This window comes from Egretta garzetta, unplaced genomic scaffold (assembly GCF_000687185.1).
Source record: "Egretta garzetta isolate BGI_Z169 unplaced genomic scaffold, ASM68718v1 scaffold241, whole genome shotgun sequence".
NCBI classification, from domain to species: Eukaryota; Metazoa; Chordata; class Aves; order Pelecaniformes; family Ardeidae; genus Egretta; species Egretta garzetta.
The window spans coordinates 222,110-232,163 of record NW_009258675.1 but is presented as its reverse complement, the minus strand read 5'-3'; the positions used below and the strand labels follow the sequence as shown (position 1 = coordinate 232,163).

Genomic DNA, 10,054 nt, shown 5'->3' with positions numbered 1-10,054 from the left:
AGCCCTCCCGCAAACTGGATGGACTCCCCATCGCTCCCCCGCAGGGCTACCATTAACTGCAGAAAACACTTCTTGGAGGGGAAGAAAATAAATCTTTTTCTGGGACCTGAGAAGCACAACATACCTGAATCACATCTGCAATACTTACGGCACATGAAGTAAGTGTGAACGACGTGTTGGTCTGCAGTTTCCACAATCAATTTAGCTTGGAAACAGTGTTTTTTTCTGTTTTCCAATTTATTGGCAAAACTAAGAAGGTTTTTTTTTTTCTTTATGGACCAAGCCTTGATGTTATTGAAATCAATCCAGGTTCACCATTCAAGACCCCAACATGCTAAGACTGAAGCTTCAAGTTAAATTTGTAACTACTTATTACACAAAATAACAATTAACGCCAGCTAATTTCTGCTTCCCAGAGCTCTAAAATAATTCCGAATGTGAAACAAAGATCCCTGTTACTCACACAGTAGTTTTCAGGTGGTTAAACTGAAAGACTAGAGGGATTCAATTAAACATTTAATAACTGTGGAGGACAGCACAGTTCAGTGTGCCAAAATAAACTTCAGCTCATAGCTGTATTAAAAATTTGAAAGATTTTCAGTAAAATAAATCCATATTTTATTAACATGCTTGCTACAGCTGAAGGAATAACATATGCCATCATAAAATAAACGTTTAAATCAGTACTGTACACTGTCTTGGATATTGCCTGCCTTAAAATCAACTATTACTGTAACTCATTTCTAGAAAAATACAGATAATAAGAACAATCTTTTGCCACACACAGTCTCTGGGCTAAACTCTCTCTCCCGTTACAAATTAGCTGTGGGCAAGATGATAGGAAAACCAACACCAGCTATAAACAGGTATTTGTGGGACGAGGAGCTGGCATCTGCGCTGACATCAGGCAGGGCAGTGTATACAAGTCTCAGAAAGCCAAGGGGATGGTTTTTGCAATGGACTAATCCTTTCCAGGGAAGTCCTCCGAGCTCCAGGGCCCGTTGTTCCTCCTGCCACCAGGATTCACCTTCTGCCCTTGATCAGGTGAGGGCAGTTAAGTTGCGTGCACTTCTCCCAGCTTTTCCCAAGGGCTAAGCAGAACCTGACACCACGCTTGTGTTTCATGCTTTAGCTGATAATGGGATAATATTAGCTAGCAAATGCCCTGAATGTTGAAAGAGCTTCCCGGAGAAGGGTGTTAACAAGTTTACTGGGGGAAGAAAACCTTCATTGGCCTTGTCCTACACTCCTGACTCACCTTTAGCGGAGTCGATGCTAACCTCTTCTCAGTGAAGACCTTTTACAGAACCGAATAAGACTCACGAATACATACAAGTTTTGAAATCTGAAGATACTGGTCATAGTCAAAAGCTGCAATTCAACTCTTAATGTCACTGGGTGCCTTCATCTATTTCTGTTAAATGAGCAGGATCTTCTAATGTGACAGACCCCTGCGATCCTCCCCTTGCTGCCAATTCCAGGTAGAGTAGACCCCACTAAACACGACCTCCAAGCCCCATCATCTAACCAGAGTTTTACCCCTCTGGTTGCCCACCAGACCACCACCATCCCACAACCTTCCCACCACAACCTCCCAACTTGAATAACACTGTGCGAAGGAGTGCCCACGGACTTGTTAAAACCAAGGGAAATGGTGTCCGCTGCTCTCCCCTTATCCTCAAATCTGGCCAGGTTTTCACCAAAGTGAATCTGCTCGGACAGGTAGGATCTGTCCCCACTAAATTCATGCTCACTGTTCCTGGTCACCTCCCTCTGCTTCATGTCCCCAGAAACAAGTTCCTGGTCCTCATCCTACAAATAGAGCGGCAGAGACTTTTTCTTGCCCTTGACATTCAAGTCTCAACTTCAGCTTTCGTTTTCCTAACACCACCCCTGCATGCCAGGGCAGTACTTCCAAATTCCTCCTTTGGAGCCTCTCCCTCCTTCCACCCATACGATGCCCTGAGGTTTCCAAGTTAACTGGAGGCTGTGTAAGACTCCGCAGATCCCATTCACCCATCTCCGTCTCCCGAACAATTTAATCTAATGATTTGCTTCCACGTTTCATTCAAAAAGAAGGTTTTTTTTCTTTTTAAACAAAGCCTAACTTAAGAAGCATTGACATCTATAATGGGACTTGGATGGCAGCATGTGAGCAGCATTTAAAAGCCTACTGGGAACAAAATTACAGCTCTTAAGAAGAGTGTGGCTTCTAAAATTTAATTTAACTGTTGCCTAGGTCTCTTCTTAAATCCTTATCCATGCTAAACAATACAAGCAATGAGGTGACTATTCAGAAAAAAATCGCCATTTTTATTTTTTTAGGTGCAAAAATGCAATTTGGGCCATTAAAAAACAAGCACCAGATTAAGCAATATTTCTTAGAGTCTTCTCTTCTGGCAGCCACAGAAATATCATCCTTCGGTACATTTCTGTAAATGTGATTATAGGTCCATTTATATAGATGACATTTTAGTAGTAATTGTACAAGCACAGCTAAGTAATTGTACTTGAAAATTTGATGATGGAAACAACTTTTCTTTCTTGCATTCATCACTACAGAAAAGAGAATGCAGTGGGGTTTTTTAATAAATAATAACCCAATTTCTAGATATTCCAAGTGCAAACCTTGTGATTTAAATATAATTCAGTCTGCTAAATGTTCCTACAAAAGAAAGATCATTTAAAACTCCATCAAGTCTAACTGATGACAACCAGATTTTTGTTTTAGTAAGGAGTTTGCTTGGGTTAAATAAAATTCTAATTTTTTTTCACATTTTGCTTTGTTTAATGGCACATAAACTGCTCTAGAGATGAAAAACGTGGCCAGATTATCAAATATTTCTACATAAATAATGCATAACAATATTATTAGACTGATGACAGTTATTAAACTGATGGCCTTTTCATCCCTAATCACTAATTTCAGATAATTTTTTAAAAGTACATTTCACATAAGTCATTTTGATGTTCATTATCTCTAACCACATGGACCAAATCACAGGAGGGCACCCCAAAAGAGGTACGATTTCTGACATAAATCACTGAATTGGGTAGGGCAATGTAGCAGGGCACTATGCCAAGGTGGGTTTTGTACCCCAAATCACTACACCCGTAACTTGTAATAATGTTGATTTATTTAGATTTCTCTTCACAGGTAAACTTTCAAAGGAGGACTTCCCCCGCTCGCCCTTTAGCGGGGGGCTGGTCAGGGTGTTACTGGCTGCTCTGCACGAGAAGTCGGTGATCCTGGCCGTGCTCCCCTGGGTAACCTTGGCAGGTTTGCCCTTACCCTCAAACTCCTCCCCGGTGTTTCCTGGCGTTTCTTAACTGCAATGGTCAAAATGACCTAATTGCAAATTTTGACATCTCCATGAGATGGTATGAGATGAAAAAAAAATTACAGAATCACAGAATGGTTTGGGTCAGAAGGGACTTTCAAAGGTCACCCAGTCCAACCCCCCCTGCAATGAGTAGCGACATCTTCAACAAGATCAGGTTGCTCACAGCCCCGTCCAACCTGGCCTTGAATGTTTCCAGGGATGGGGCATCTACCACTGCCCTGGGCAACCTGTGCCAGTGTTTCACCACCATAATCGTAACAAATTTCTTCTTTATATCCAGTCTGAATCTCCCCTCTTTTAGTTTAAAACCATTGTCCCTTGTCGTATCACTACTGGCCCTATTAAAAAAGTTTGTCCCCATCTTTCTTATAAGCCCCCCTTTAAGTACTGAAAGACCGCAATAAGGTCTCCCTGGAGCCTTCTCTTCTCCAGGCTGAACAACCCCAACTCTCTCAGCCTGCAAAGTAACGTTTCTACGTCCTACTTCTGATGCAAGAGGTCTGTTAAATCCTGATGATACCAAGTTGACTTCATTTGAATCGATCTCCTGTAGAAGCAAACTGAAAGGCAAATCTGAAAATTCTCCCAACAGTTTCTCAAAACACACACAGATTTATGCTTTCTGCTTATTCTGCAATTTCATCACATTTTTTTTTTAAAGTGTTACTTTATGTAACAAATTCATGAGCTACAATCATAGACTTCACAGTAACTCTGGAAAAGCCACACAGATTTCTCTGTACTCAACGTAATAATGAAGAAAACACCACAGTCCTCTCAAAAACACCCTTCAAGCTTTGAAGGGTATCCTATGGATAACAAAATGTTGACTTTAAGCAAAAAAGGAGCAAGTTCCACAGCCCAGGACCATGTCCTCCTGCTAACTCTCTTCTCCTCCATCCTTTGCCAGCTGCAGGTATCACTGGGAATTGCTTACACCAATCTGTTGCAAACCACTGCTTCTACATTTCAAACTGAACATCATCCAGAGAACTCAACATCAAACTTTTCTCTCCTCCCACCTCCTGCTTTTTAAATGTAGCCTTAACTTTATAACGTTGCTCTCAAGAAAAGGGAGCAGAAGAGGCTTTCAGCATAGAAAAATGTTCCCCAGATGTCTTGCATGCAAAACTGCATAGCTAATGGGGTTTCATGACCCTAAGCCCATTACTGGTGCATCTCATCCCACTGCTTAGTTCCAAGACTGATGCAGGGTCATGCAGGGCACCGCCCGGACCAGCGGGACGTCTCCATCGACCCAGTTGAGAAGAACCAATTTACAAAGGAGGATTTGTGTGCTTCCCCCCAGAAACCACGCGGCGAGACAAGCCAGCCTCCATTGTACCCTGAGCACCTCTTGCACCAACACATCCCAGACAGACAAGGAGAAGCTGAAGGTCCTGAAGACCTGCAATATTTTGGGTTTGTACAACAGTATTTAAGCCCATGTAATTAAAGCTTATTAATCTCCTGGAAAATAATAATGTACATTTCCATTCTCGTATTTACAATATGTACTGGACAACAGGATTTTTGTCATTTCTGCTTTCACTTTAACAGCACAAATATTTTGACACTGAAGGTTGTAAAGATTAACAGATTTCATGTCAACACAGACCGGTATGAAAACAATATACCCTTAGGTCATCAGATTTACTTGCATTTTCTGTCTGGTTTTCAACAAGGAGATTTCTTCCTGCGAATGGCCATTTGGTGTTCAAACTAAAGGGAAGGGCAATACAGCTGTGTCATCTGATTAAAAAGAACTCCAGGAAGTAAATATTTACCCTCTGCTGAGTAACTGGCATGTTTGGAGCTTAAAAGGGGTTTAAAGAGGAAGCGATCTACTTACAAGGTATAACCAGGGGTGTAGCAATAATTTATATAGTCACTTATTATCTTTACACAGTTACAGAATACAGCACTCCCAAAAACTAGACCAAAAAACCATTGTGTTGAATGTTGTGGAGGGCAAAGGGGAAGACTCCTAAAAGCTCTGTAATTTAAGTATACTTAAATAAAGCAAAATAAAAAGTGCTCCTCATGCTTCAGACATTAAACAAACATAGAACAGTAATGGCCAAATGATACCTCTCAAATCCTCGTGGGGTCAAGCAGCTTCTCCTACTGAAAGTTAAATACTGGACTAGATGGGATACTACAGGCCACATCCAGTATTTAACTCCGATGAAGTGAAACAGGCTACAAAAAATATATATGCATATATTTGTGCGTGTGACATGCCAAGAAAACAAACTCAGTGTTTGGGTAGCAAAACACAAAGTCAGGGGATGCAGCTAGGCCGTCTCAAGGATGCTTAAATAGGTGTTGATCATTCCTGTATGAGACAGAAGCATTTCATCGTAATTGCTAGCTGTTATAGCCACATAACAAAATACTTCTAATAACCGAAAGCACAAATGTGATGATTAAAATATAGTCAATCTTACTAAGTTGTCCTCTAGTCAAATGCAGGGAAGCAATTCTTTTCCTAAATTATTTACTAAAGACATTTGCAAGAGGCAATGAGCTCGAGTAATCGCCACTTCAATCTTTGTTTCCTTTCTTAACTTCACCAAGGGAAAATCAAGAAGCTTAGCAGACAAAGCATACAAAAGGAAGAAGATGGTGTTTGCAAAATAAGTATTACATTTATCCCTTCTGGAATCTTACTGGGTATTAGTGCTGTGTCATTTGGAAAAATATAATTCAACAGATCTCTCAACATATTTCTTGCTAGCTTCTGGAGGTACATGGCTTTGGTGCAGCACTGCTTGTGCTGGTGCAATGCAAAAGGTAGGTGGGAAAATAAAAATGCAATTAATCTGTCAAACAATACAATGAAATATTTAAATACGCATCTGAAACATTCAAACCCTGAGTCTCTTCTGGCCAGGATGTCAGTTTTTCCCAGACTGGGAACACGAGAGGCACACAAGGTGCTGAATGTTATTTCCATCTGCAACTCCCAAACACGGTAACAGACTGAGTAAATCTGAGTAATATTCAAACAGCAGAGTTCAACTGGAAGAGGGCTGGGAGGGGGGTTAAGTATTGACCTAGATACACAGAACTAAGTACTTCTTCTTAGAAATAAGAATTAGAGAGGATCCCTCATTACATGTCCTACACAAAGGTACCAAATGTCTCTGTTTCACCTAATTATGTCTTCAATATTACTCCAAATATTTGAGGTTTTATTTCTCCTAATGACCTACATGGTCCATCAATCCATCAATACAAAAAGTGTTTCAAGAAAAGTAGCACTGACAGCATCAGCGAGGAAATTTAGTCTATTAAATAAAAAAAAATGAGGGTCAAAAAAAATTTTAAAAATTAGAAACAGGTGGGATAAATAGCATCAACAAAATGCAAATAAGTATTTTAAAATACTAATGAGAAATCAGAAAATAAACATTGCATATACGTTTAATTAATAAAAAATTGGGATTTTGTGTTATATACAAAATAAAACACGATCACTGAAGTCTGTACATATTCCAAACATTTGACTACTTTGACACAAAGTATCTTTATGCAAAAAGAAACTAAATCTAACAGTAAAAAGATAATCAATAGTTTCCTTGCCAGATGTAATAGTTCTAAAGGCGCAAAGTGTTTTTTCTCATGAATTTTCTTCTCTTGTATCTGCAGGAGTGAGGTACGAAAAGCAGAATGTGCCACACAGCACCTGGCTGCCTGCACTGCGCTCCCCAAACACGTCGGCATCTGAACAAGTGCTCCCCAGATGGGCTGCCCTTACCGCCCTACCAAACTGACTGACTGGACCTGACCAGAGTTAGGTTTTATGAGAAGATAAGAACCAAATACTTCTGCCATCACAATGTGCAAATGCATCTGGAGTTTGGGGTTGACTGCTAGAGGGCGTAAAACTCTTCCATCAAGACTTTGGTACTGATGAAGTGAAGAATGCTGTAACCCCAATATATAAGTATAAAAAAACCCAAACCAAACCACAAAACCCAGAAACACTGACTTTAAGATGTTGAGGGAAGAGGAAGAGAAGGGAAACAAATGTTCTGCTGGCCTAAAGGTTTAGGGGGAAAAGGCGATGAAGGCATCTCTTCACTTTAATTACCATGGAAGAAGTGTTCACAGTCAGGTTGGCTGGGGCTTCAAGCAACCTATCCAGTGAGAGAGGTCCATGGCAGAAGGGTTGGACTGGATGATCTTTGAAGGTTCCTTCCAACCCAAACCATTCTGTGGTTGTAAGAACAGCCACAAGAATGGCTTCTGATCTACTGTAAGTGAAAGATGACTCTGCCTAAGGTGGAGACACCATAAAGAAGAGTGACCTGTGTAACAGTCAAAGACCATCACCTTTACAAACCAATTCTGGATGCTTTCTGCAAACAGCACAGTGTGTCCCCAGCAGTGGTTGGAAACATCAGCCTCTCTCCAAAAGCCACTTCTCTTGACCTCAGTACCCTGTTTCCACACTGCCATCAGTCACAACATGACTCTGAATACAAACTTTAAAATAAAAACTTGGCAAGACGACAGTATTTTCAACTGGTCATTTATATGAAAGTGTATTTCTTCAGGTGCTTCATTGGCCCTTTGATGCAAAAAGGACACCGTAACACAAGCAGGTTTGGGGAAGGAGAGGGGGTTGTTTTTCTAGACACCCTTTTCTAAAATTCTTTTTTTTTTTAAAATAGTGACAGAGCAGCTGGAATTGTCATTTCTTTTGGGAAAAAAAAGAAAAAAGAAAGCAGACTGAAAATTCACGCTTTAAACATGGTCTGATGCAAGTTAAGTGGAATAAACAAAATCCACTTTATTTTTTTATCATGTCAGCAACTGCAAGAACCCAGGTGACCTCTGAAACAAACCCCAATATGTACTTACAAATAACAAGTTTCCACAGGGTTTTGTTTTACTTGTTTAATTCCCACTATCTCTTTGCCATCTGTCTGTAACAAGAAGGTTCTCTTCTGACCAGCTGAGGAGTTAACATCACACAGCAGACAGGCTGGCTTGTTTGAGGTGGGTGATGACAAACAACTTGGACATCCTGACAAATGAGATAAATGTCCTGGCACTCAGAGCTTATTTGATTATAGGGAAAATTACAGTAAAAAATAAACTATTGCTGCTATTCCACGCTTCTCCTCTTTTATTTTAGTTTTCCTGGTAAGAACGACTTCCCTTAAAAGGAGATGCTATTCTATTTTATATATTTAATATGAAACATGGCAAATTTGTATGTTCAAACTGCTATAAGCATGCACAAATACATTCGCAAACACATTTATTTCTTAGCCTTATTCTCGAGTCCCGGTGTTGGTCCCTTGTCTTTGGAGTGATGTAATATTAGTAGGTGGTTAATCCCAAACTAGTTTTCTATCATTGTTACATGTTTTTATACTAATTTTACATCGGTTTTACATGATGTTTTTACATCAACAGTTTCAAGATTTACAACTGCACAACCAAATACCAAGTTTTGCTCTCTGTCCATATTGTCTTTAAAGAATTAGGAGAAATTTTGTATATAAAATAATGAAATATATTTTAGAAGTCACATTAATCAGTTCTGCTTTCAAGCCAGTATTAAGGTAAAACCAAAACTTATTTGCTTTTCATTGAGAATGTAAAACGCCAAATGCCACTAAGACCAACTCGCCTTTTTGTTAAGTATTTTGAACAACACTAAAAAGAGTGAGCACTGTATTTAGTAATGGCAAAACTCAAGAGCTTCAAGAATTTCTTGCAGTGAATGCCTGCAAGACTCAACCGCTACCTTACGAATAAACAAAGTACTTGTACACTACGGACTGCGCAGCTGACAACACAGCAAAGGTGAGTAGGCTGCAAATGAGATCCCTAGTTTTTTAGTTTCATAAACAGATTACATCTCACATGCACACAATGATGGTGCGATTCCATTTTTGAGCCAAAGCTTATCCAATAAAAATGTGCACATGCAGGTTTTTGGATGGTGTATATATATGTAGATATTCGTTATTTAAGAGAAATTAAGCTTCAGCATAGAGTGGAAGGCACTTACACTGCAATGGAAGCCAAAATTAACTTGGAAACCTGCATTTATTGCTGGAATCAACCAGCTGAGAACTAGGGTATCTTAAAAATTTTCCAAACAACCTATTATTATCCCTATTCTAGTAACATCTAAATGTGCCAGATGAAATCATAGCCCCATGGCGTGAACTCAGAATGAGCAAATGTCTCTTGTTAGAGATGAAGTAGATAAGACAAAGGGGAAAAAAAAGGCACGTCCAGATGAAGTGACTTGGTTGACGTCAACAAATCCATCACTGGCCAAACCAATAATATAAAGCCAGTCAGCCTCCTCCACCAGCATGGTTAGGAATTTGACTCCTCAAATGAGTATTTACAAACCGACATATCTAGGCTTCCCACTTACACATGCACAGAATTCCTCCTCCTTCCCCACCCCAGACCCTGAGGATGCTTGTGCAAAAACCAAGGACCAAAACACTTGACTTGTGTTTTTGGAAAACAGCTATGAGACTATGTTTTGTTTTTCTTCATGCCGTTCCCTACTCATCTAAAAATAAAAAGTACTTTCATAAAAACAAACAGCACTAACATTTCTTCTCCACTTCTTATCCTTAACCCTTTAATCACCCATGACACCACTCACACAATCATCAACAGAGGCAATGACATTGTGAACCACACCAGGCCAAGAGAAAAAGGTA

General features: G+C 39.8%; 1 protein-coding gene across 2 annotated transcripts in view; it reads right to left on the bottom strand.

The window, feature by feature from the left end:
- Positions 1-10,054, bottom strand: part of CTBP1 (C-terminal binding protein 1) — a 256,527-nt gene that overhangs the window by 85,244 nt on the left and 161,229 nt on the right. The window lies entirely within an intron of this gene.